Below are 26,514 nucleotides of genomic sequence, written 5' to 3' on the forward strand. Positions count from 1 at the left end.
ATTCAGTGGAGGACAATGGAGCTCTGCAAAGATACATCTGTGGGGATGAATGATGGGCACAGAATGATCAACGCACTTTTCACAGATTATTCCAGAGTAGGAAGTTTGTGTTTGTTGTATGAAGTTTGGTGCTGTGCATGAAAATGAGCAACTGACAGCACTAAGATCCCTCACTAGAGAGTGAGGGTAGGCACTGTACAGTTTCCTCCACAGAGCTCTCCATCCCGGCATGCAGCACTTTCTGCGGTTCCAACAATGGGCCCCATGCAGTTCTGCAGTGCACTTCATCTCTGACTTGCCATCAGGTTAGCTGTTCCATTCATGGGCCGACAGCCTCTCTGCAACACGCATCAGTCCTGACCTGCTGCTTGCTTTGCTATTCCAGTTCTTTCCTCATTTAACTGTCAATTGTTCTATATCGGGTAGTTTTCATACACTTGCTAAGGATTTCTATACTGCGATATTTGGAAAGAAAAGGAGGCAACAGAGCTTATTTTTGTTCATTCAGCTATTTGTTCACAGCTTGTTCTCTGTTGCGTTATATCTTCTAAGTTCCTGTCTGACTATAAGAATATGTTTACAACTGCAGCTTCTATTGCTGTTTTGGGGAGTCCATTCCACACCTGAATTCCACATGCTGTGCTTAAAGGCATGTCTATACGACTTTCAGATCCTTTCGGAGCTTTAGTTCATGTCCCATTGTTTTTCACCCTATTTATCTTGAGCAATTTTGTGGCATCTGCTTTCTCTGGGCCGTTCAAAATGTTATACACCTCAGTCAGGAGATGTACCCTCAGCACTACCCTGTATTTCTGGAAAAACCCCCAACGATAACAGTAAGCTGATGATAGGTGAGTGTCACTTTTTATAAGCAGGCAGAAGAACTAGGTGATCTCATTTGTAACTTAATAACTACTTACAGTCTGCCAGCAGCAGCCTTTTTTCGCTAGCTCACTCACTCTCTGATTGTGTAGTACATGTTCTGTGCCAGATAAACAATAAATGTGCTGACACCATTCAAAACTGTATTTGCTTCATGGGGTGAGCAAACAAAGACTGACCTTGAAAAGAATAGGGGACTTAGGTAATGGGATACAAAGCCTTTTATCTCTTTGTCACTCCCGGGTTCAGAGTCCACCCAAATTAGTAGTGACTAAAAATCACGATATTGTACTTACAGCTCTCTCACCCATAGATCCCAAGCACTTTGCAATGGAAGGTAAGTATCACTATCCTAATGTTATACATGGGGAAACTGCAGTAAAGAACTTGCCCATGGTCACCCATCAAGACCCAAATCTTGAAATCAGATTAGCATGGGCAGGCTCTTGAGCCCATGCAAAATCCCTTTGATGTCACACTCACTCATGTACATTTGGCTGCAGAATTAGCGACTGCTCCCTTTACTTTTTGAAGCAGTCCTTACTCACTCAACTAGCCTCATGGACTTCAGTAATATTTCTTGTGTGAATAAGGTTTGCAAGAACAGGCCCTTCATTTTCAAATGCATTGCAGTCAATCAATATGGTCAAACCTTGAGCTCCTTACTCGATTGCTTGAAGGACTGAATTACAGAACTCTCATTGACTCAAATAAATAAGGACCTGAGGCCTTGACTCATTATGCAGATTATCAGTGCTCCAATGGTTCAACTTGTGATACTCTCTGCTGTACATCAAGGGCTGCTGAAATCAAGGGAGGTTGCACTGGTGTAAATGAGGACAGAACTTGCCTCCCCCCTCACACACACACACCCCACTTTTGGATAATTGCTGATTTAGTAACTTTTACAGAGTCCCTATGTGGTTCTATATTTGTCTTTCAAGAGATTTCAAGAATAAATGTGTTCAGTTTACAACTGAAAAGATGTATTTACTGACTGCTAGCCCTGCAAAATTGACCTTCAACCTAAGAGGCAAGCTGTGTTCTTTTCTTCTTGGGTATCATCGTCAGTAAAAGGGTTGTGAAAGCCAAGTTCTGCTCTCAGTAACACCTGTGCCATCCCATTATCTTTAATGGGCTGACAGAGATTGGCCTATAGAATTTGATAGGGATTAAAGTAATAAAATTCTATAGAAATTCAACAGAGTTCTCTATACAGTCTCTAAAAGCTTTTTGAATGATCACTTTTCTGAAGCATTTTTAAACCAACTTGAGACCTTATTAGAGAATTACATGTGTTCTATAGACTCCTTTTAGATTGGTTTAAAAATTCTGTAGAACTATGGTCATTGTCTATTAAATTTTTTGGACTTTTCCATAATGGAAAATTTACTTTTTTCACTCAAGTAAGCAGAGGTGAGTGTGAATACACACAGAGAAAGCGTCTGAGTAAGAAGGTGACATTTTTACACAGTCACTTTTCATACTGGAACCACACTTTAAAATATCATCCCTGAACCAGACATATTGAGGCTTTTTGTCTTTCTGTTTTTAATTCATGGGTTCTAAAAAGTAAGTGTGAGGAGGCTGTAAAGGTGGCTATTGAAGTTGGCTACCGCCATGTAGATGGAGCCTATTTCTATGAGAATGAGGAAGAGGTTGGGCGAGCCATTCGAGAGAAGATTGCAGATGGAATGGTCAAGAGCGAAGAAATGTTTTACACAGGAAAGGTAAGTTGGTTTTGTTCTAAATACCATCACTTGTTCATAGAATCATAGAATATCAGGGTTAGAAGGGACCTCAGGAGGTCATGGGGGGGAGGGATAGCTCAGTGGTTTGAGCATTGGCCTGCTAAACCCAGGGTTGTGAGTTCAATCCTTGAGGGGGCCATTTAGGGATCTGGGGAAAAAATTGGGGATTGGTCCTGCTTTGAGCAGGGGGTTGGAGTAGATGACCTCCTGAGGTCCCTTCCAACTCTGATATTCTATGATTCTATGATCTAGTCCAACCCTCTGCTCAAAGCAGGACCGATCCCCAATTAAATCATCCCAGCCAGGGCTTTGTCAAGCCTGACCTTAAAAACTTCTAAGGAAGGAGATTCCACCACCTCCCTAGGTAACGCATTCCAGTGTTTCACCACCCTCCTAGTGAAAAACTTTTTCCTAATATCCAATCTAAACCTCTCCCACCACAACTTGAGACCATTACTCTTTGTTCTGTCATCTGCTACCACTGAGAACAGTCTAGATCCATCATCTTTGGAACCCCCTTTCAGGTAGTTGAAAGCAGCTATCAGATCCCCCCTCATTCTTCTCTTCCGCAGACTAAACAATCCCAGTTCCCTCAGCCTCTCCTCATAAATCATGTGTTCCAATCCCCTAATCATTTTTGTTGCCCTCCGCTGGACGTTTTCCAATTTTTCCACATCCTTCTTGTAGTGTGGGGCCCAAAACTGGACACAGTACTCCAGATGAGGCCTCACCAATGTCGAATAGAGGGGAACGATCACGTCCCTCGATCTGCTGCTGTTCTCTGCTTCTTTCTGTGCTGCTTTTCAGCAGCAAGAAAACAGTGACTTTAGTGAAGGGGTTAGTACAAGTTGTAGCAGGCTGACAGGATTTGCCTGAAACACCCCTCTTGTTACCAGGTGCTAATCCTGTGGGGAAAGTGTTATATGCGTTTAGTGCCAGCTGGAGCTTTAGCAAGCATGGTGCCTAGATACAGTTACCAGATAAAAACTACATTGAACTGAAGCTAAGGGAGAGTAGGTGTTAGTAACCTAAGGGTAAAAGCATTACAGGGATGCTGAGATTATCCCAAAATTAAGCATTACAGACCAGGAGTTAGAGATTTAAGGTTACACCTCAAAGAAATCCAGATACGTTAGGCTATGTAAATGCACAGGTTAGGCACCTAAACAATCTTAATTCCTCCACCCGAATTATGTACGCAATCGCCATAGAATTAGGTTTAGTTCATTGTTTGTGGTCCCAGACTGCACTAATTTGATTTTGAAAGACACATTAGATGTTTCCATTTTCTACCATTGTCAAGGTTCCTTCCCCACTTTGAACTCTAGGGTACAGATGTGGGGACCTGCATGAAAACCTCCTAAGCTTACTTTTACCAGCTTAGGTTAAAACTTCCCCAAGGTACAAACTATTTTACCTTTTGCCCTTGGACTTTTGCTGCCACCACCAAACGTCTAACCGGTATATTACTAGGAAAGAGTCCGTTTGGAAACGTCTTTCCCCCCAAAATCCTCCCAACCCTTACACTCCCTTTCCTGGGGAAGGCTTGATAAAAATCCTCACCAATTTGCATAGGTGACCACAGACCCAAACCCTTGGATCTTAAGAACAATGAAAAAGCATTCAGATTCTTAAAAGAAGAATTTTAGTAGAAGTAAAAAGAATCACCTCTGTAAAATCAGGATGGTAAATACCTTACAGGGTAATCAGATTCAAAACATAGAGAATCCCTCTAGGCAAAACCTTAAGTTACAAAAAGACACAAAAACAGGAATCTACATTCCATTCAGCACAGCTTCTTTTCTCAGCCATTTAAAGGAATCAGAATCTAACGCATATCTAGCTAGATTACTTACTAAATTCTAAGACTCTTTTCCTGTTCTGTCCCCGGCAAAAGCATCACACAGAGAGAGGGAGAGGCTTTGTTTCTCCTTCCCCCCAGCTTTTGAAAGTATCTTGTCTCCTCATTGGTCATTTTGGTCAGGTGCCAGTGAGGTTATCTTAGCTTCTTAATCCTTTACAGGTGAAAGGGTTTTTCCTCTGGCCAGGAGGGATTTTAAAGGTGTTTACCCTTCCCTTTATATTTATGACAACCCTCATGGTATGAATGTTCACTTTTCAATGCTGCAGGGTATGATGATGCAACATTAATTGTCAGGGCATCTACAGACTTTGTATATAGGTGTCATTTTTATTATTTAAATTTAAATAAAATAATGCATACTATGCTGTATATCCAGTGACATTTCATGCCTGAGGTATAGTAGAATAAAGTTATTTAGGGAATCAGCCTTCTCAACATACAAATCTGATGGCAATTGTTCTCGCTTCACTCTTCACAGCTTTGGAGCACATTTAACGCTCCTGAGATGATCCCCTCAGCCCTGGAAAAGTCACTGAAGAGCCTGCAGTTTGACTACATTGACCTCTGTATTATTCATACACCTCTACCTTTAAAGGTAAAAAAGAGTTCTGTCTTAACACTGCAAAATCTCGTCCCCACAGTTCCCTTTTTGCTTTAAGACAAGACCGTATGTTAACTGCTTGATTCAGAGACACTGCTGTAAGGAACAAGGAGCTCTACAATACTAAACAATTTTCCTACGTATGTTTCTTCCAGATCAGATGTAAAATGAGCTTTCACTTATATTAGGGATGTGGAGATAATCAAGAGAACTAATGGACTGAACATCCATCAAGTTTCAGAAAGAACTTTGCACTTAATAATAAAGGTTAAATGTGCTGTGAATATTGAGTTACTGACATGTCACAATAGCTTAATATTTCTAGAATTTCTCCAGAAAGCAACTCATGTAAAACATCAAACTGAAGGGAAGTTTATCTAACGATTTTTTTTTTTGTTTTTAAGTCGAGATGATTTACTCCCAGAGGATGGAAATGGAAAATAGATTTTTTTACAATGTAGACCTGTGTGCCACTGGAAAGGTGGGTATCATGTACGAGTATAACATTAAAACACATTTGCAAAACTGTCATGAAAACTTACCAGGCGAGGCACAAAATCTACTTACCCATGAGTGTATGAGAAAACAATAATGAGATCTATATTTCAGGGCATAAACTAAACTTTAATAGGGGTTTAGGAAGAAACTTTTCCTGGAGGTAGGTTATTTCATAGCTGTCCACTGTGGGTTTCCTGTATCTTCCTCTAAAGCAGATGGTAGAGGTCACTCTTGGAAAGAGGACTAATTGGGCCACTAGTTTTCTCCAGTTTGGCAGTTCCTATGATCCCACTAACCCACAGAAAAATGTTACTCACCTGGGAGAATGGGAGCATGGAATATTGTAAGGCTATATTAAGATACAAGGCAGTGCTTTATTCGTCCAGTAATGATGTCTAAGGTGTGTTGCAAGAGTCCTTCCTGATGCTGTTTTTCTTAAAGAAACAAATAACTTCTCTAAACACAAATGTTGTACTGCTTATTTCCCTTCTGGGGAAAATAACCTATATCTGATTCGCAGATGCAGTCAGGTATTTCAATTTCTCAATACATGCAGTTATAGGCACCAATAAATGTGCCTGCCTTTAACTACAGGCATGGACCTGGAGGCCATTTTGGACATGTAATGTAGAGATAATGATGTTGCAGGTCTTGAATCCAGACCCAGAACTCCCCACTCAGCTGCCATATTCGGGCCTCCACCCAATGGTTACTGAACCTAGGTGGGCTGAAAAACTACTAGGGCTATAGCACCAGCCAATGCACCACCCACAAGCTCTGATTGGAGGATTGCCCAGCTTCACCGATTGCCAGCAGGAGCAACAGGTAGTTTGTCTGAGCAACAAGATGGTTTCCTATTGTGGCTGCATTGGACCCTGCTTGAGCCTGCCTCCTGCACTCAACCCTGTTAATGATTCCTGCTCAGCTCCTGCTTTATCCTAGCCTTCGCGCCTACTCCTGCCATGCACCTGCTCCATGATTGATCCTTTCCTGCCCTTATGCCTCATCTCCAATCCCCAGTGACCAGTCTTGACTCTGACCCTGGCCTCATTATTTCTGACCCTGACTCCATCTTGACCCTTGTCTCTGGCATTTGGCATCTGACCTCGGCTCTGACCCGCAGCTTCAATTCCTGGTTCTGACTTGTCTCCTGGCTCTGGTAACTGGCAGTTGACTGGGAATTCCAAAGCCTGGGTTCAAGACCCGGGACATCACAGTAGTAAGGAAATCATAGTTATTTGAATTTTTACCCTTCTGGCTCTGATATATGTGATTGGCCTTCAGATAAGGAGTCCTGTATGTCCTTGTAACATTAATATTTAAAGTTTGCCAGGTTACCTAAAGGATTGTATTTTATTTCAAAGGAAGTTATGATATTTTAATATAATTTATCTTCTTAAAGTAGAAATGCATTTAGGTGCTCTGCTGAAAGGCATATTATAAATACCTAAATAAATGCAGCAGATAATAGATATTTGTGGGGGAGTTGTGTGACTGTCACTGTTTGTACAAACTGAAATCTCCATTTTTCTAATGCTTTAGGTTGAATGTCATCCTTACCTCAACCAAAGGAAATTGCTGGAGTTCTGCAAATCCAAAATTATTGTCCTGTTGGCTTATAGTGCCTTGGGATTACACAGAGATGAGAGATGGTAAGGAAAGAAGCTGACTGCATCACACAGGGAAAAAGAGTCTCATCAATAAAAGAATGCATCTGATTCTCCACTGCCTTGATCTTGTGTGGCCATTTATGCGGGTGGAAAGCGGGCATAGCATGCTACCAAATTGGCATGGATGTGTTTTGCACCCATTTCGCACAGATATAAATGACCACACAAGGAGACAGGCAGTGGAGAATTTGGCCTAATATGTTTGCTAAATATCTAATGATAAATGAGTATCGCCTCCAAGAGGCTAAGCTCTCACTGATCCCAAGATCAGATACGCTCACTCTGCGTCTGTATTCCCTTGCAGGGTGGAAAGCTCTCCAATTCTGCTGGAGGATCCAGTACTGAACGCTCTGGCCAAAAAATACAACCGAAGCCCAGCTCTAGTAGCCCTGCACTACCTAATAAACATCTTAGATGTCTGTATTCTAATGCAAGAAGTATGGGGAATAAACAGGAAGAACTAGAAAATACTAGTGAATAATCACAAATACGATATTATTGTCATCATGGAAATTTAGTGAGATAATTCACATGACTGGAATATTGGTATAGAAGGGTACAGCTTGTTCAGAAAGGAGAGGCCTGAACAAAGGGAGGAGGCGTTGCCTTCTATATCAAAGATGCATACACTTCCACTGAGGTTGAGACAGAAGTGGATGTCAGACCAGTTTCTAGTCTCTGAGTAAGAATAAAAGGGATAAAAAACCAGGGTGATTTAATGGTAGGGGTCTGTTACAGGTTACCTAACCAGAAAGAAGGGATGGATGAGACTTTTTTAAAACAACTAACAAAATCATCCAAAATGCAGGAATTGGTAGTGATGGGGGACCTCAACTAACCAGACATCAGCTGGGAAAATAATACAGCAGGGCACTGATTATTCAGCAAGTTCTTGGAATGCACTGGAGACAACTCATTATTACAGACAGTGGAGAAAGTGAGTAGGGGAGAGGCTACTCTGGATTTGATTCTGATAAAGAGGGAGGAAGTAGTTGAGAATCCGAAGGTGGAAGGCAGTTTGGATGAAAGGGAGCATGGAATGGTAGAGTTTATCATTCTAAGGAATAGTAGGAGGGAAAACAGCAGAATAAAGACAAAGGACTTCAAGAAAGCAGACTTACCTACCAATTCTCTGCGTTTGCTAAGATCCCATGGGAAGCAAGTCTCAAGGAAAAAGAGTTCAGGGGGGTATCAGTTTTTTAAAGAGACATTATTAAGGGCATGGGAGCAAATTATACCAGTGCAGAGGAAAGATAGAAAGTATGGTAAGAGGCCACCCTGGCTTAACCAAGAGATCTTCAGTCGCCTGAGTCATACAAGAAGTGGGAACTCGGTCAAATTACATAGGATGAATATAAAGAAAACCACAAGCATGTAGGGACAAAATCAGAAAGGTCAAGGCCCAAAACGAGATTAAAGTAGCTAGGGATATAAAGGGTACCAAGCAAGCATTTTACAAATACATGGGAAGCAAGAGAAAGGCCAGGGACAAGGGAGGCCCATTTCTAAATGACAAGGGAAACACAAGAACAGAAAACACTGCAATGTCCGAAGTATTAAATACCCTTTTTGTTTCAGTTTTCACCAAAAAGATAGCAATGGTCAGACAACCATCCTAGAGAACAACAATGTAAATGGGGTAGGCTCTGAGGCTAAAGTAGGAAAATATCAAGTTAAGAATGACTTAGACAAGTTAGATGTCTTCAGTTCAGCTGGGCCTGATGAAATACATCCCAGAATACTTAAGGAACTGGCTGAAGAGATCTCTGAGCCATTAGCAATTTAGCTTTGAGAACTGGTGGAGGGAAGGACTGGAAAAGGGCAAATATAGTGTCACACCCGCACTGTCCCCGCCTCAGGGGGTTCCCTGGGAAGGCAGATCAGCACTGCATGTTGCTAACGCTGTTGCAAGCATCGCAGAGCATTTTTGGGAGGGTCAAAGGTGTGAGTGTGGAGTGGAAGATTCCTTTGCAGGCTGTGAGATGCCGAAGGGGGAAGGAGGAAGAGAGCAGAGAACTCAATACTTCAGCTAGCTCAGTCAGAAGATAAGACGCTGGCCCCCAGTCCAAGGTCACGGAGCCCGACGAGAAGTCTACAGCTGTATTCATATTTTAGCCAACCCCAGCCAGCCATAAGAAAAGGAGAACTAAGCTGAGCAGACTGCAGAGATTGCAAAAATGAATGAGACAGTGAAGGCCAACAGAAGGGGTGGGGAACGAAGTATCACGTTCCTGGAGCCGATGTGTTTTGGGAAAGCTGAGGAGGCCACAGAGACCCAGTTTGGACTGCTACAAAGAGCACGGGGAACAGAGGTCACTGAACAAAACGTCCCCAAAAGAACCCAGGACTTAAAAACCTTTCTGAGAACTGAGGCAAATCAGAGATCAATAGCGAACGCTGGACGACCTGTGCGCACAGGACAGAACTCCTGTCCACCCCTCCCCCTCTTCTTCTTACGTTACACCCAGGCCTGGCCAGCTTCAGGTAATGCATGTGTGAGTATGAAAGTAGTTTAGGACTTGGGGCACTAATGCTTTCTTCCTTCCTCTGAGTGACATGGGAAACCCTGCCCCCAGCACTCTCTGCTGTTATTTTATTATTTTATCAATAAAGCTTTAAAACTCAGTTACGTGGTATGCTCCGTCATCATCCCCCTAAAGGTTCTGCGGATTCAGCCTGATCACCTGACGCCCCAGACAGATTGGTAACATAAATCTGTCACAATAGTACCTATCTATAAAGATGAATAAGGACAATCCATGGAATTATAGACCATTCATCTTAACTTTGGTATCCAGAAAGATAATGGAGCAAATGATCAAGCAAGCAATCTGTAAGTACCTAGAAGATGATAAGGTAATAAGTAACAGTCAACAAGAAACCATGTCAAACCCACCTAATAATTAACAAGCCTTGTGGATGGGGAAAGCTGTAGATATCATATATCTCGACTTTAGAAAGTCTTTTGGTAGTGTCTCACATGACCTCTTAAGCAAACAAGAGGTCAGTAGCCTAGATGAACTTACTATAAGGTGGGAGCACAAATGGTTGGAAAACCATACTCGTAGTAGATATCAATGGTGTTCTGGGCCAAGGTGTTCGAAGCACCGCAGGCCGGCAGAGGTACTCTGAGAAAACGAGACCCACATGCAGCTAAGCAGCGAGTTATTGGCTTTATTGAAGGTTAGTGACACACCCGCAACGGGGACTCCAAGCGTTGCTGTCACGGAGGCGAAGAACCCAGCACACCGGAGCTTTGCCTGGGATGGAGTCCAACGAAGGGGTAAACAGCGAGCCCTAATAAGCAGTACACAGAAACAGCTCATGAATATATAATTAGGTACTTTTTTAAGGGGGCTTTCCGCTACCTGGCGACAGGCCATGCAAGGCAGACAAAACCGGCCTAAAACCGGTTACAGTTGGTTCTTCATGTTTTACAGTGACCAGGCGGCTTCGAGAAAGCGGAAGTTCCCTAGCTAGGCCATAACAAAGTCTTCTGCAGTCCCTTACAAATGGCTTACAATCAAGCTGGAAGGGCTTATCGAATGGGGTCCTGCAGAGTTTTATTTAGCCACAATGACCCTTTCTAAGCTTCCTGTGCACAATGGTGACTCTGCTTAAAAGTGTAGATTTATTTTGAAAAGTGATTGTGTAAAAATGGCACCTTCTTATTCAACCAACCTGTTCCCTGTGTGCATTCACAGTCCTATCTACTTCAGTGGGGAAAAAATTATCACTCCTTTCAGCCCTACAGAGAGAACACAGCTAAGGGAGAGTGAAGTGGATTTTATTCCTCCTGGGGTCTCATCGACAAAATTGTTTACTAATTCCCAATCAATTACACTTGTACTACAAACCCATTAAAAGCAAGGGATTATCACTGAGAGCAAGATTTTAAGAGAGTGGGATTGAAAGGTGTCAAAGAGCATAATTTGTTCTCCAACATCTTTATTGCTGTAGGTGATGGACAAGAAACAAAGAACCCAGCTTGATCCAGATTGAGTTTGTGGAGCTATCAGTTAGAAAAGCATCCTTTTATTTGTCAATGGTGCACATTTGTATTGAATATCTGACAGTCAATATCGAACACCAAGTTCTCATTTTACAGAGTCACTTTTCAGAGCAGAACCACACTTTAAATGGAGAACTGATGGCAAAAGAAGAAGGGTGTTCTTGGGCGGGATTCTTTCCACATTAGAACTGATGTCCTGTTAGAAATGGCATTTGTATGAACTCCCATCTCCTGGATCCCAGAGACAGACCAGAATTGTGTACAGAACTCAGTCACATACCAAGGACATCTTCCATTCCATTCTTCCAATGGCCAACTAGTTAAGTCAGACAACAGAATGACTCCTAATAACCAAGGAGAACAAATTTAGCCAGAAAGATTTTAACGTTGAAAGTGGTCTCACATAGGGTTCCTGTACTGAGCAAGTGCATTTCTCACATCCTGGCTGCATTTTGGCCCCTCGCCCTGCTTCTTCAGGAAACATTCACTTCTTGCTCTCATGTGCATCTTTGCACACAGCCATCGCATAACACAACCCTTCTGCCAAAAAAGTAAAGCCAGTGGTATGCCATGAATGAGGCATTTTAGAAAAGTGTTTTTTACAGAGTCAGCCTTTGAGAAAGAAGAGAAAAGAGAGAACTTCTTTAGAAAGAACAGTTGGTTTTGAATCATTACAGCTTTAGAGTACCTTTCACCATCCTGAACTTGTCCGAAGCTGCCTGGACCAATCACTGAAGAAACTTAAGTTTGACTATCTTGATCTTTTCATTATCCATACCCCTGTGTCTCTAAAGGTAAACATTTCTTTTAAAAATATACACAGGAAAACAAATGTTTAGTAGTATATCCACGGGCCAGAGCAGAGCTGTTCTGAAAAAAAGACCCATAGTCCATCTTGTCATACGTCCAGTCTGCAGAAGTAGCCTTAGATGGGTGTTCAAGGGGAAGGCAAAAGACAAAAGAAAAACTAATGCATGAAGCACACTCTTTAATTCAGTGTTTTTTGGGGGGAAACCCACATGGTCTCTCATTGGCAATCAATATATATTAAGCATGTAGGTTATGCTTTTAATCCTTCCTATTAAAACATCATATGCTACCTGGGTTCACTCTATGCCACTTCAATATCTATATAGCTATATAATCTGTGAGGACTGGCAAATTTACAAACTATCTCGGAAACTCTCTAAATTCAAATATACACTTAATGATCAAAAGCAAACTCTAGTTACTCTGGAAATTCACCAATAATCTGTGAAATTAACCTTGGATTACTGGGATCTCTTTTGTTTTTTAATCAACTATAACTTCTTTCGCTTATTAATCACGTGTTCATTTATTCAAGCTTCTTTCTCTTTGTCAGAGAAGATACCACATATGTTTTATCTGTAATATTTCTAGGCACTAATTTGCTTTTGACATGCATGCTTTGTTTCACTGCGTATAAACAGAATTTCTTATGAAAGTACTGCTTAACTGAGCTAATTAATTTTCCAGTATTAATACGTATTCTCTTATTGACACAATTATTTCTAGGCAGCTAGGGTGAAATTTGCTCATGAAACAGAAGCTACACTGTATATTTTAGTCATGTATAGGATTTTAACTCAAAAGTGATATGTAGATTTACAACGGCTGCTCTGTCCCTAGAGAAGTAGAAACTAGTTCCATTCAAGGTAGAATTATAGGACTGGAAGGGACCTCGAGAAGTCACCTAGTCCAGTCTCCTGAACTTATAGAAGGACCAAGCATTATCCAGCCATCTCTGGCAGATGTTTATATAACCTGTCCTTAAAAATCTCCATTGATGGAGTTTCCACAACCTCCCTAGGAAATTTATTCCAGTGCTTAACTATCATGATAGTCAGGAAGTTCCCCAGGTTGTCCTTATTTTCCTTTTTATAGATTGGCAGTATATTTGCCCTTTTCCAATCCTCTGGAATTTCTCCCATCTTCCATGAGTTTTCGAAGAAAATCGCTAATAGCTCAGACATCTCCTCAGTCAGCCCCTTGAGTATTCTAGGATGTATTTCATCAGGCCCTGGTGACTTGAAGACATCTAACTTGTCTAAGTAATGTTTAACTTGTTCTTGCCCTGTTTTAGCCCCATATCCCACCTCATTTTCACTGGTATTCATTATGTTAGAGGTCCAATCACTACTAACCTGTTCAGTGAAAACTGAAACAAAAAACTCATTTAGCACTTCTGGAATTTCCACGTTTTCTATTATTGTTTTAATTCAGGTGATTTAAGTCTCGTTCTGGTGCCCCTGGAATCTTCCCTTAGGGATTTAAAAGAGAGAGTTAATAAGATGTTCATATCAGATAACTGGTAGGTGTTACTGGTAGGGAAATTCTTGGTGACTAGGCAATGATCCAGCTTTCAGTCTCTCATCCATTATTTTTAGCTTGTGGGAAGCCAAGTGGTTTAGATAAAACCATTCTATTACTTTTATCCAGCTTTAGAGTTCAACACCTTCCCTCCACCACTCCTCCTGCTTACAACTCCTTCCTTGGCCACAAAATAGTTAAAATCCACTTGTGTAAAAAACATCATGACCAAGGGGGATTTTCCTTTTGTTTTTAAGCCTGGAACAGATACATTCCCAAAGGATGAAAACGGAAAACTCATTTTCGATATTGTAGATCTGCATCAAACTTGGGAGGTGAGTGACACGAATAACACAGTGTTAATTAAGAGCCCATCCAGTTTCCTTAAGCAGCCACTCTGACTGTTACCCAGAGAGTGTTCAGAGTTCTATCTGCTTTTTTGTCGTATGACCTTTTTAGAGGGCTAGGGAGAATGTAATTGTTATGTATGTGGGAGGCTGGGATTGTTAGTACGATATGTTGTTGAACTGCTATTGATAAAGTGCAAGTAACCATATCTAAACGGCACCATCATACTTAACAGGTCTGCCCCTTGTGTGTATTGAGCATCATTGCTGCCACCTTTAGTGACAAAAATAAGCTTGGCTGCTTTTTACTCCAGTTAGCCCAGCAGCACCAACCAGCGATGCTTCTTCTTGTGAATCATCAACAGGTTTCCTTACTAAAATCAAATCAGTGACACCCGCGTTAAGAAGATGATGTTGCTCAAGTGTCACTGAGGGTATAATCTGAAGACGTTGGGGCTGCAGAGGTGCAATTGAACTGTTCTTATTAGTGATGATGCACAAATTGGAAAGAGTCCAGCCAGGGCTGGATTACCCAATAGGCAGACTAAGCACGTGCTTAGGGCACAAGCAAAGCAGGGGGCACCAAAAAAATAAGATTTTTTTTTTTAAAATTTGATATTTCAAAAAAGGCATCGAAGTAGTCATCATGGGAAAAATCAGAACTTTGTTAGACTTCCTTACACTCCACTACACACTCTTCCCCTGTTTTTCTGTTCTTTTTATTACTTATCCCCACCTAAACTAGGGGGGCATCCTACTAACATAGATCGAAATAATGAGAGGAAATCAGATCCTGTCATGTATTGCAATAAATTTATGTTTTATTATTGATATATTGATATATTGATATTATTATATTGAATATATTATTGATATATTCTGAGTTATACGTACATGATTCATTTTTTTCTCTCTTTTATATATATATTATATATATACACACATAAAAATAGTGTACATTGTGTAATTTGTTGTTTTTTTTTAAATTCAGATAACTGAGATAAGGGGCAGGATGAAATGTAACCAACTGAGTGGAGCACAGAAATGTAAACTTGCAGAAAAAAAGAAACAAAAAACTGGTGAAATTTTCCAAAATCTTCCAAAGCTGACATTTTTCAAAGCGAATCCATCAGAAGCAACATCTTCTCTCAGTAGCACAGACGTTGTTCCAAAACCTGTAGGTGTTTCAGAGACTGACCCTTCTTCTATTGGTGAAACAAACACCATTCCAGAACATGTCTATGTGTCAGAGACTGTAACTGATCATCCTACTCCTGGTGGTAAAACAGACATTGTTGTAGAAGGTGTGGATGTGTCAGAGACTGAACCTGCTTATGCTGTAAAGAATAGGAAAAAAGATCCTGGTATGTGGGTTGATTTCAGTACCGATGATGTAGCTTACTGGATAGATCGTGGACCAAATGACTGTCAACACCACACTGGGCCATTTGAGAAATCACGTTGGACTTTTACCAATGGCAAACAAACAAGACATTGTCCACAAAAAATATTTTTTGGCATGAAAGCGAATGGTGAGAAATACACTTAAGAATGGCTACTGTATTCCCCATCAACAGGGTCTATGTACTGTTTTGTTTGCAAACATTTTGCATATAAACCTTCAACATCCCAGTTTGCTGCAGATGGATTTAGTGACTGGCGGAATACTGTTTTAATTGAACAACATGAAAATAGCACTGCTCACAGAGATTCAATGTTGATATATTTAAATTGAAGACAGGGCTTTGCATTGACACAAAAATTGGAAGAACAAATTAAAGGGGAGCATGAATACTGGCAATATGTCTTGCAGCATGTTATAGCTGTTATTCAAACATTAGTTGAATGTGGTCTGCCTTTCCAGGGATCAAATGACACATTTGGATCATTGCAGAATGGAAATTTCTTGAGATTGTTGGAGCTTGTGGCTCAGTTTGACCCATTTTTAGCAGGCCATATCTCAAAATATGGGAATGCTGGTAAAGGTAACCCATCATACTTATCCAAGACAATATGTGAACTCATTGGTCTAATGAGTGACAAAGTTCGTTCAGCTATTGTGGATGAAATAAGTACTGCTGGGTACTTCAGTTTATCTGTCGACTCTACACCTGATCTTTCACATATCGATCAATTGAGTATTGTACTAAGATATGTGTCCCCAACAGATGGAAAACCAGTTGAACAATTTATAACATTCCTCAACATTCCTCACTTCCTTCACTGGTGAAGAAATGGCAAATCAAGTACTGCATTATCTGTGCCAAGTTTACAAACTAGATTTCTCAAAGTGCAGAGGTCAGTCTTATGACAATGCTGCCAACGTGTCAGGGCGTTATCAAGGACTGCAGAAGTAGCTTTTAGAACAGAACAAATATGCCATATTCATACCACGTGCTGCACACTCTCTCAATCTTGTTGGCCGCAGAGCTGTTGATCGTTGTCCGGTGGCAGTAAGATTTTTCGCAACAGTCCATGTTACTTTATACATTTTTCTCTGCCTCAACACACCAATGGGCAGTTCATAAAACATATTTGGGCAATGATCGTGTGTTCAAATCTCTTTCTAATACTCGCCGGGAGGCACGTGCAGTGGCAACAAGTGCAATTCTGGAGTCCAACTCAAAGATTGTGGATGCATTAGAATGTGATTAGATTGTGAATGCATATAGCTGAAGACCAATCACAAAAGGGAGAAACTATACGAGAGGCGGAAAACATTGCAAACAAGATGCAAGAACTAGAGTATGTATTAACGTCGACCATGTGGAATGAAATTTTACAACACTTTTACCATACAAGTCAAGCTCTCCAAGAAAAAGAATTGGATTTGAAAACACGTGCAGACCTCTGTCAATCATTAGCAGACCACTTATACACTTTGAGGAATGATTTTGAAAGATTTGAAGACATATCAAAAGATATCTTGCCTGATACTAACTACAAAGAAGCCCAGTCCAGCAAGCGAATCAGGAAAAAACAAGCAAATGATAGCAGTTCAACAGAAACAACATAGAATCCTAGAGACAAATTTCGCATATCTACTTACTATGCTATAATCGATACACTTGAAGCTCATATGAAGAGGAGAGGTGAAGTGTACAGAGAAGTATCAAGTAGATTTTCTTTTCTAAATTATATGGACTTATCTGATGAACAGTATTCACGAGGTTCCCAAAAGCTAGTTGACTCATACCCTGTTGACTTCTGTGGAGAAGTACAGCAGTTCCACTGTTATATGTTCTGTGACAAAGCTCTGTCCTTGTCTCCATGGGTCCTGCATTTCCTGGCAGATTTTTCCTAGCCTCAGAGGCTCACTGTGACCCTCCACGTAACCCTTCTCTCTCTGGAGACAAGGGTCACAGTCTACTGAGCCATTTTCATCATAAGCCAGCGAGGGAGGTTAGGAGAAGCTATCCTCCCTTGCACAGTCTCTGTTGTCTCCCAGTCTCAGTGATTAATCGGGGGGGGGGAGGAGGAGGAGGAAAAAAGGGTGGAGCCTGGGCCCGCCCTCTACTCTGGGCTCCAGCCCAGGGACCCTAATAGTATCAGCTATGGTAGCTGACCTTTTAGAAACATGACATGTACAATTCCCTGGGCTACTTCCCCACAGCAGCCCCCACTTCCTCAAGCTCCACTTCACCCTTACCTCAGGGCCTCCTTCCTTGTGCCTGATATGGTGTGTACTGCTCAGTCTCTCCAACAGCACAACTTCTTCCCACAGCTCCTGACATCTGCCCCCACCTGACTGACTGGGAGGCTTTTAACTAGTTACAGCCAGTCCCCGATTGGCTTCAGGTGTCTCAATCAACCTAGCATTCTCCCTGCCTTCTGGAAAGTTCTTAATTGGCCCCAGGTGTCTTAATTGACCTGAAGCAGCTGCCATTTAACTTATCCTGGTACCAGGGATTTGTTTAGCCTGGAGCTAATATATCTATCTCCCACTACTTTTCTATAGCCATCTGGCCTTGCCCCATCACAGCACGCAAAGTTTAATGAAACAGGAAAATTGAAATTCAGTCACATTGATCTTCATGACACAATATTGAAAGATGGAACACAATGTGTATTTCCAAATGTAGAGATCGCACTACGTATTTTTCTAACATTGATGATTTACTAACTGCTCCTCAGAACGCTCTTTTTTTCTCAACTGAAAAGAATAAAAAAACCTCAGAGAACAACAATGTGTCAGGACAGACTTGTTTCACTTTCTCTATTGTGTATGGAAGCGGACATGCTTCGTCGAGTCCGCTTCGATGAACTTATCCATAATTTTGCAATCAGAAAATCTAGAAAGAAGCTATTTTAATTTCAGCATACATGTAAGTTTTGTGTCATTTCGAAAAATAAAATTTTATTTTACGGTATAGTATTGTTTTTATTTTGAATTACATATGGGGGGGCACCATAATCTTTTCAGTGCTTAGGTCTAAAGGTCTTAATCCGGCCCTGAGTCCAGCCCAACTGTCAGACTTCAGCCAGGTCTGCATACAGTTTTGGTCCCACTTTAACTATGTCAGTTAAGGGTGTGATTTCTTTAACAAAATAGTTGAATTAGTGCAACCCGTAGAGTGAAGGCAGTTATACCAGTACAGTGGTGCCTTATAGTGGTGTGTTTTATTCCCCTAATTTTTGGGAATAAATTACACTGCTATAAGAACTTTTATACCAGCACAACTGTATCCACTGGGATAAGTGATACCTCTCTGGCACCACCCTGGAGCAAGAAAGGGCATCTCTCTCATCTCAGACATCCAAGTGAAGAAAAACACAAAATACTTCTGCAGCCCACAAAAAAGACTAGGTCCCTGAAGTCTCACACAGAGTGAAGATCGATACTTGGGTGCAGATCTGGGCTCCTTATCCCCTATGAGCCCAAGCAGCCAAGGCAAAGTCCCAGGGCTCCAAAAACTAAAGTACAGAAAAGCCAGTCCTCTAATTCCTCAGGGGGCCCAGGAGGCCAGTGCACTCAAACAGTTTCCTGAGGAGACAATCCCTACATCCTGGGAGCTTCAGAGTCCCACCCAGACTGAGCCAGCGTTCTTTCTAATCACTAGCTCTTCACCGGGCTTGACAAGCCTCATAGGTGCGGTGGGTTGTGCTCAGAGAAGCTCTTTAACCCTTTCTTGACTGCTGTGGGAGCAGACCCATCATACTAGGAGAGGTCTACTACATCAGTGTCAGACTGATTGATAGAATTAAACTAGCACAAGAACAGTGCATAATCCAGACCCTCAATGAGTGTTCAGGACAGCTAGTTAAGTGAAATATATTTTTTTATGTGTGAACTGAGCAGATTTGAGGAGGAAATCACTGAGAGACAACAAACATGAAATCTCATATGCCCTTTTTTTTTTTTTTTTTTTTACAGAATCACTTTGTAGAGCAGAACCACACTTTGAGATGCTTTGGACTTCCCTGTTCTTAGGACAGGGGTATTGCCAAAGCCATTGTCAGGGACAGTCTCGGCTTTACAGGTGATATTTTCCACAGAGGAGGAATGAAATATTCTGCCCTAGAGTCAGCCAAGATGAGGACTCCATCAGATCCAAAGCGCCGCCCCCAGATTGGCTGAAATGCCACCCCTTCACGGGGGCCACCCCAGGCACGTGCTTCGTTAGCTGGTGCCTGGAGCTGGCCCTGCTTACCCACATTACAAAATCCATCAGTCAGTTTAATATAATTGGCGCTTCTATATCAAGAGAGGCCAGAAATGAAATCTAAAGGGGCATCAGGTTAGAATCAAGGTGCATTGACGGAGCTTTGGGGACGTTAGCACAGTGTCTGTTCACATTATCCCTAGTTCTAATTGCTGCTGTTTGGTTCCTCATTTTCAGAAGCATTAACTAAACTCCCTCGTTTAAAAGGAAAAAGCTAAAACTTCCCCTGTGACATGTGCCTTCCCTTCAGTGGACTCTAGCAAGCTTTTTTTATTAAATGTAAAAAGTAAACAGGATTTGGCTAGAGTATCATTGTTATCATAGCACTCTTCTGATCTGAGATTCTGCAGTCCTTTCCTATTATCAGAGCAGGGAAACACTGGCGTATCTCGGACACCACAGAATGGCTACTGTCAGTAAGTACAGACATTCTAACGGTGACCACTGTACCTGTCCATCTCCTTCAGTATTTCTTGTGTTTTCCCTTTAATTTTCATAGTCAATTATTTTTTCACTATAAAACTCTTAAACTGGTGTTCATAGTCCCATACTTATGTGGTATCCTTATTTCTGTATTGTTCACTAGCAATGATTGGGTATCGCTATGTCTTTGAGGTTCTGTATGTGTAAGGGACAAATTAGAGAGAAAGCGACTGGGAGAGGCAGTGGCCAGATTGTCTGCTTTCTACTGGGGGGAAAAGATGACTATATTTCACTGGATTGGATGGAGATCTGATGCCTTAATGAATGGTTGGAAAATGACTGTCTCTAAATCAGAGTTTTCTTCTAGAACAAATCAAACTTCCCCTTCTGTATGTGTAATGATATTTTGGTGGAATAATTTTATATGGAGTGAGCCCAGTTGAGCATAATTTTTCTAGTCTCATGGAAATTATACTCCCAGCAGTGATAATGGAACTGGCCATCGTTGTTTTTCCCAGGCCATGGATGCATGTAAAGACACAGGCTTGGTGAGGTCCATTGGAGTTCAACATCAGACAGCTGGAAATGATCCTGAAAAAAAACCAGGGCTCAAGTACAAACCTGTTCTAAACCAGGTAAAATTCTGGCCTTTGAATGCAGACCTAAAAGTACTGAGTTAGAAGAAATTCAGAACTTGTAGTTAGTGAAGAGTTTCATTTATGGGGGAAGAACCTCAATCCTTAAAGGAAGCAGAAACTCCAGAATGTCTTTCTCAGCAGGAGCTAATGTCCAGCGTTTCTTTTAAATCAAAAAGGAAACTTCCTTATTGCTCCACTTCAAGTAGACACAAGCCACAACAGTTAGACCCTGATATTAAACTCCTCAGAATTTGTGGGTGTTGAGACCAGCTGACGTTAAAGACAGGGGCCATTAGCATATACAGATTCAGGTTCAAGTTCTGAAAAAAACCCATAATGCTATGGAGCTTGGAACAAGGGCTTTGTTTGTGCCCATCACCAAATTCATGGAAAACCTTATGCAAATCAAGAAAGAATAAAGTAGAAAATACCCTTAAAGGAAACAGTGTTTGAGAGGGGCAGGAGAAAAAGAGACCCAGCTGCTTCCCTGAACATCCAGAGATCCTCTCCTGCTACCTCATTCCCCTGCTATGGGAATGGACTTTCAGAGCACCAGCCTCTCTCTACTTCGAATGTGAGGATGATTTATTACCAGGTTATCCAAACTCACACTCAGAAATGTGACTTTCTAATTGATTTGCCTACCCTTTACATAGTTACCTAGATGTATTCTATACCTGCTGGATAAAGGGAAAGAACTGAGTTACATATAATAAGCAAAATGACACAGGATATGCACAGCATCCCATAGTCAGTAGTTGAAAGGAATTTTACCTCTCAAGTAATATTTTTTTAAACTTAGTATAGCACAATTTCTACACGGAGGATTATATATAGGTAGAAGGTAATTTTGAAGTTGTAAATCTAAATGCTTAAATTTCAGTATTAAAATATGTAAGAGTAAAATGTCTTATCTTGAGGAAAAATCTATTGTTTCACAGTTGGACAACTCAAAAATGACTGAACTGATTTTGATTCAATTTCTTCCCTCCCTGCCAAAAAATTCATTTGTGAGTTGAGACTAAGCATGAGACATTTTAGACCAAGAGACCACTTTAGAGGAAGTTATCAGCCCCTGAAAATAAGGGCTTAGAATGAGAGTGCCATCTCGTCCATATGGACAGTTACAACTGGTCCCAGTAAAGATCCATAGAACATCTATTAGTAATTATCTCACTACAACTAATAGGCATGGCTTTAATGGCAGTGTTGGACCAGGACATGATTTTGATCCCTATCTTAGCTGTGTAACAATACACAATGGGTCAAAACCTGCTTGTAGAAGACTTAATGAGGTGTCAGTGGGACTACATGCACGTGTAAGACAAGCAGGATTTGGCCCTCAGTTTATAAGTCTTTATTAAGCCCATCCCCATACAGCGTGTATTGGCTTCACTGTCCTCTACTAGATAAACTGTTTCTTGGGATTTGTTATCATCTAAACTGCACCCCATGGTCACTGCCAGACTGTATTTTAATTGAAGGATATTTTATTGAAATTTACTTCGATATTTTAACATTCTGTATCCCCTTGACATAACATCTGCTGTTTCTTTTGTCTGACTGCTGCTGCTTATATGACCTGAAATTTCAATTTTGGGTTGGGGGCTGATTCTGCAGGTTGAGTGTCACCCTTACCTCACCAAAGCAAACTGCTGGCTTTCTGCAAATCCAAAGATATCCTTCTCGAAGCTTATTGTGCTCTGGGCTCAAAGAGAGACAAAAACTGGTACGGAAAGAAACTGAACTGTGCTCCCAGGTTTAGAAAATCAAAAATGGGTTGGAGGGAGAGGAAGGTACCCTCTGTCTTCAAAATATCTGGTATTTATAGAGTTATAGAATAAAAATGAGAGCTGGAAAAGACCTACTAGGTTATCTTCAGATTGCACAGGCATTGTTCTCAATAAGCTGAGATGACTGCATTCCTGATCCCCAAAATGCTCCCTGTTTCTGTGTTTCCCTTGTAGGATAGACCAAAGCACCCCAGTTCTGCTGGAGGACCCAGTATTGGGTGCAATTGCCAAAAAATACAAACGAAGCCCCGCTCTAGTAGCCTTGTGCTACCAGCTGCAGTGTGGTATCGTGGTCCTCTACAAGAGCTTCACCAGAAAGCATACTGAAGAAAACTTCCAGGTAAAACAGGAGGGGAGAGAGAAGACGATGAGAGACACACCTCCCTATGTGCAGATTTTGATGGGACACTGTAGAAGGCTGAGAACTTTTGTGCCCTTGTACAGTATGGCACTGCAGGATTCTGCCAGAGAACTATCAGACTTTGTGTAGTGCAGTTCTCAGGCAGGTTCTCTATTCTTAGAGAAGGCTTTTGCCACTTTAATATTTGAACTGTGTAACTTGGCATCCACTAGAGCCCTTTCCCAAAATGACTAATGCTACTCTTGACATCAGATGGGAATATAGGCCCCTCTGAGCTTTGGAAAGACAAATGATCTTCCAATAGGCGTGTGCCCCTTTCCTGCCCTCAGCCTCTTGCCTAGACCATGGGTCCTCTTCAAACTCTTCTCTGTCCTCCTCTGTCCACTTTAGTAGAGGATCTTAAACATCTTTCCCAGGTAAATCAGCGTAAGGCATCCCTCGTTCTATTTTCCATACCCAAGGAGCAAACCATACAGTATCAGACTGACTGATTTATTCTACATTAAGGGAAAGAACAAGGAAGAACATCTACATGAGAGAGCACAGTGTGTGTATCCTCTGTAATATGCCCTTTATTTCCCAAAATGGCAGCTGCCTCTGCAGACAGCAGATTCCTAGAAGTTTAAAGGTGAAATGCACAGAAAAGAAAATCACAACAGTTACATAGCTACATATCCTTTACCCAAGGTTGGATTACCGTATGGGCCAATGGGGCCCATAAACAGGGGCTCTGGCCAATTTGGGGGGCCCGCAGGAGCGGCCGGAACTCTAGCAGAGCCCTCTGCTCCTCCTCTCTCTCCCCTTCTCTGCTCCTCCTCTTCCCCCTGAGATCCCGCCTCCACCCCAGCCAAAAGCCCGTGGAGGTGGTGTCTGGTGAACAATGCATAGTCCCCCAAATCCTCAGGCAGAGCTGGCTGAGCACTGCTCACCCAAGCCCCACGCACAGCTAGCCCAAGCCCACTGAAGGCCTTCCCCCAGCCCCACCCGGCACAGTGCTCAACCAAGCCCCTCTCCCTTTTCACCTTCCCCATGAGGCACTGAGCTCCCACGAGCACCTCTTCACCTGTGCAGAGCTGGCTCTCTCCCCTTCCCCATGTGGGTTGGCCCAAGTCCTGCCACTCAACGCCCCTCCCCCACTCCTTTTTGGCAAAACTGGGCATTTGTCCCATTTTCTCTTGCCAACTGATCAGTTGGCAAGAGCAAAAATGCCCGGTTTTGCTCAAAAAGTTGGGATGTCTCAAGCCAAAATGGGACATATGGTCACCCTAGGCCAGGGATCCCCAAACTTTTTCTGTCACGCCCCTCCTTACCTAGTCCGTGCCCCCTCCCCAGGAGCCAGGGCCAGGAGCGGGACTGGGTCTGCTCTCAGGGGCTGTGAGTGGGGGTGCAGTCAGGAGGAGAGCCACAGCTGGGGCTGGGTGCAGCCAGAGCATAGCTGGGGGGTAGGGCTGGGCCCTGCCGTGCCCCCCAACATTTCTCCATACCCCCTAGGGTGACATGCCCCACAATTTGGAGACTACTGTCCTAGGCTGTGGTAAGAGCTTCCCACAGAGCCCAGGCAGCTGTGGGGACCCCAGGACCTTTCACCTGCCTTGGGCAGGGGGCCCAAGACCAGCCCTTGTCCCTGCCCCCCAGGGCGCGCTTCCCAGGGGACGTGGAGGGTCCAGGGCTCTCCACAGTTGCCCAGGCTCCCTGGGGAGCTCTTAACATGGCCCAGCTTCTGGCCAGGCCAGGGGGAGGGGCCTTGGGGGAAGGGGAGGAGCAGGGGGTGGGGACCCATCGCAGGAGCCGGGGGAGGGGCAAATGTTCTTTGTGCCTGGGTCCCCAATATATCTTAATCTGCCTCTGTCTTCACCTCTGAAATATCTAAAATACAGCAGAAAGAGCAGGCCAGGATTATTATACCTTTTTTCATTTCTGTTGGCTCAGCATGAGGCTTTTGGTTCTGTAAATGCATATGCATCCTGCAGGAATAACCCAATGTTTGATCCTGTCTTCAGGGTCAGGTTTTTGACTTTCAGCTCTCTGAAGAGGACATGAAAACCATTGATGGGATGAACAAAAACCGTCCCTATGTGCATTTAAAACAGTAAATCATAATACTTTGCAGTATTTTAGAACTCTGTGGAGAGGCAGAAGAAAGGCAGCAGTAGTCACCCCACGAAGAAATAAGGTTTTGTGATATACTGAGCTTAGTGATGACAAAGGATGTACTTAGCATCATAGCTATTAGGACTGGAATGGAGTCATGCAGTTTAAGGCCAGAAGGGACAACCAGATCATTTAGTCGGATCTCCTGTATATCACAGGCTACCACCACCACCCAGCATCTGCACACTGAACCCAACAACCAAAACCAGACCAAAGCATTAAAACCTACAGGAGACTAGACACTTATGTGCCACACACAGAGAATAGGAAGGACTCAGTACACCCGTGCCTCCGGCCCTCACAATGACAGCGAAATGGACCTGGAGGGTCATTTATTCAAACCCCCACAGTTAGGCAGGAGTGATTTCATTGGCTCAAATTCTGCTCTTCATTACTCCGGTAAAAATCCACAGGAAATGACTGGGCCTGAGTTCCTTTGGATATACTGAACCCTGGATTTGGACTGTTATCCCAACACATTCCTAGTGGGATAACAACTCATTTAGCCTTGAGTTTTTCCAGTTTGAAGGGAAAACCGCAACTTCCCTTAGATGCCCATGTCATTGTCTTATCATCCTGATGGTTATAAAGATTTCCAAGGTTTCAAACTAGAGATGGACCTAAACTCAAACTCTGGGATCAGTCCAGAGTCCCTCTCTGTAGCCTTTGTTCTGTTCCAGTGGTATCCGCATAGGAATATCCCCAGCAGAGGAGAGCCCGATGGAGCCAGGTCCTTTGCCATACCCTCCAGGACCTTGGCATAAGGGATACACTGAAGGCATTTCTGGGGAGAGGGTTTGGCCAGAGTGCTGCTGTGCTCCAGAAATCCCCAGCTAGCAGAGAGCACATTGGGGATTAGCCCAAGGCTCAGAGAGTTGCAAACTTCACCTTTGTGGATACCCCCCCTCCAGATCTGCACAGTACCACTGGGTGCAGCTGAGAACTGAACTCCCTGTACCTTAATAATCCTGATCTTTGCAGAAGTTTGGATCTAGATGAAACATTGTTTGATCTTTACGTCTGCAATGCGCTAAACCAAAACACACCCACATTTTGGATCCAGATCAGGATCTCAACTTTACATTTTGGGCCTGTCTGCATCTTAAAGACAATTTTTCCATCTTCATCAAAGCCCACTATTACTTGTTCTAGTCTCACAGTTTACTGAGAATAATTATCTCTTGTAACAGCATTCTGACATAGGCAGTCACAGACAGTTATGACCCAATGTTTTCTCCGACCTCCATTAACTTCCAAGTAAACACGGGTATTAGATATAAACTATGCTGTAATGTAATGTCATCTCAATAGCTACTGTACATTAGAGTACTCACCTGCTGAAACAGTGGAGTGATGGGCCTATAGAAAACCCTACAATAGGTAGAAGATATAGCATCTCTACTCTTTGAGATTCCTGCATTTTGCACTCAGATGTCCTAGTAATGTAGTTACAGGTGGCTAGTTCATAAATGTTACCTTTTCTTTTTAGATTTGTGGGCCAGCCTCAGTTTCCATTTATAGATGAATAA

General features: G+C 42.4%; 1 pseudogene; it reads left to right on the forward strand.

Moving 5' to 3' along the window:
• Positions 1-26,514, forward strand: LOC125634145 (estradiol 17 beta-dehydrogenase 5-like; annotated as a pseudogene).

This window comes from Caretta caretta, chromosome 1 (assembly GCF_965140235.1).
Source record: "Caretta caretta isolate rCarCar2 chromosome 1, rCarCar1.hap1, whole genome shotgun sequence".
Taxonomy (NCBI): Eukaryota; Metazoa; Chordata; order Testudines; family Cheloniidae; genus Caretta; species Caretta caretta.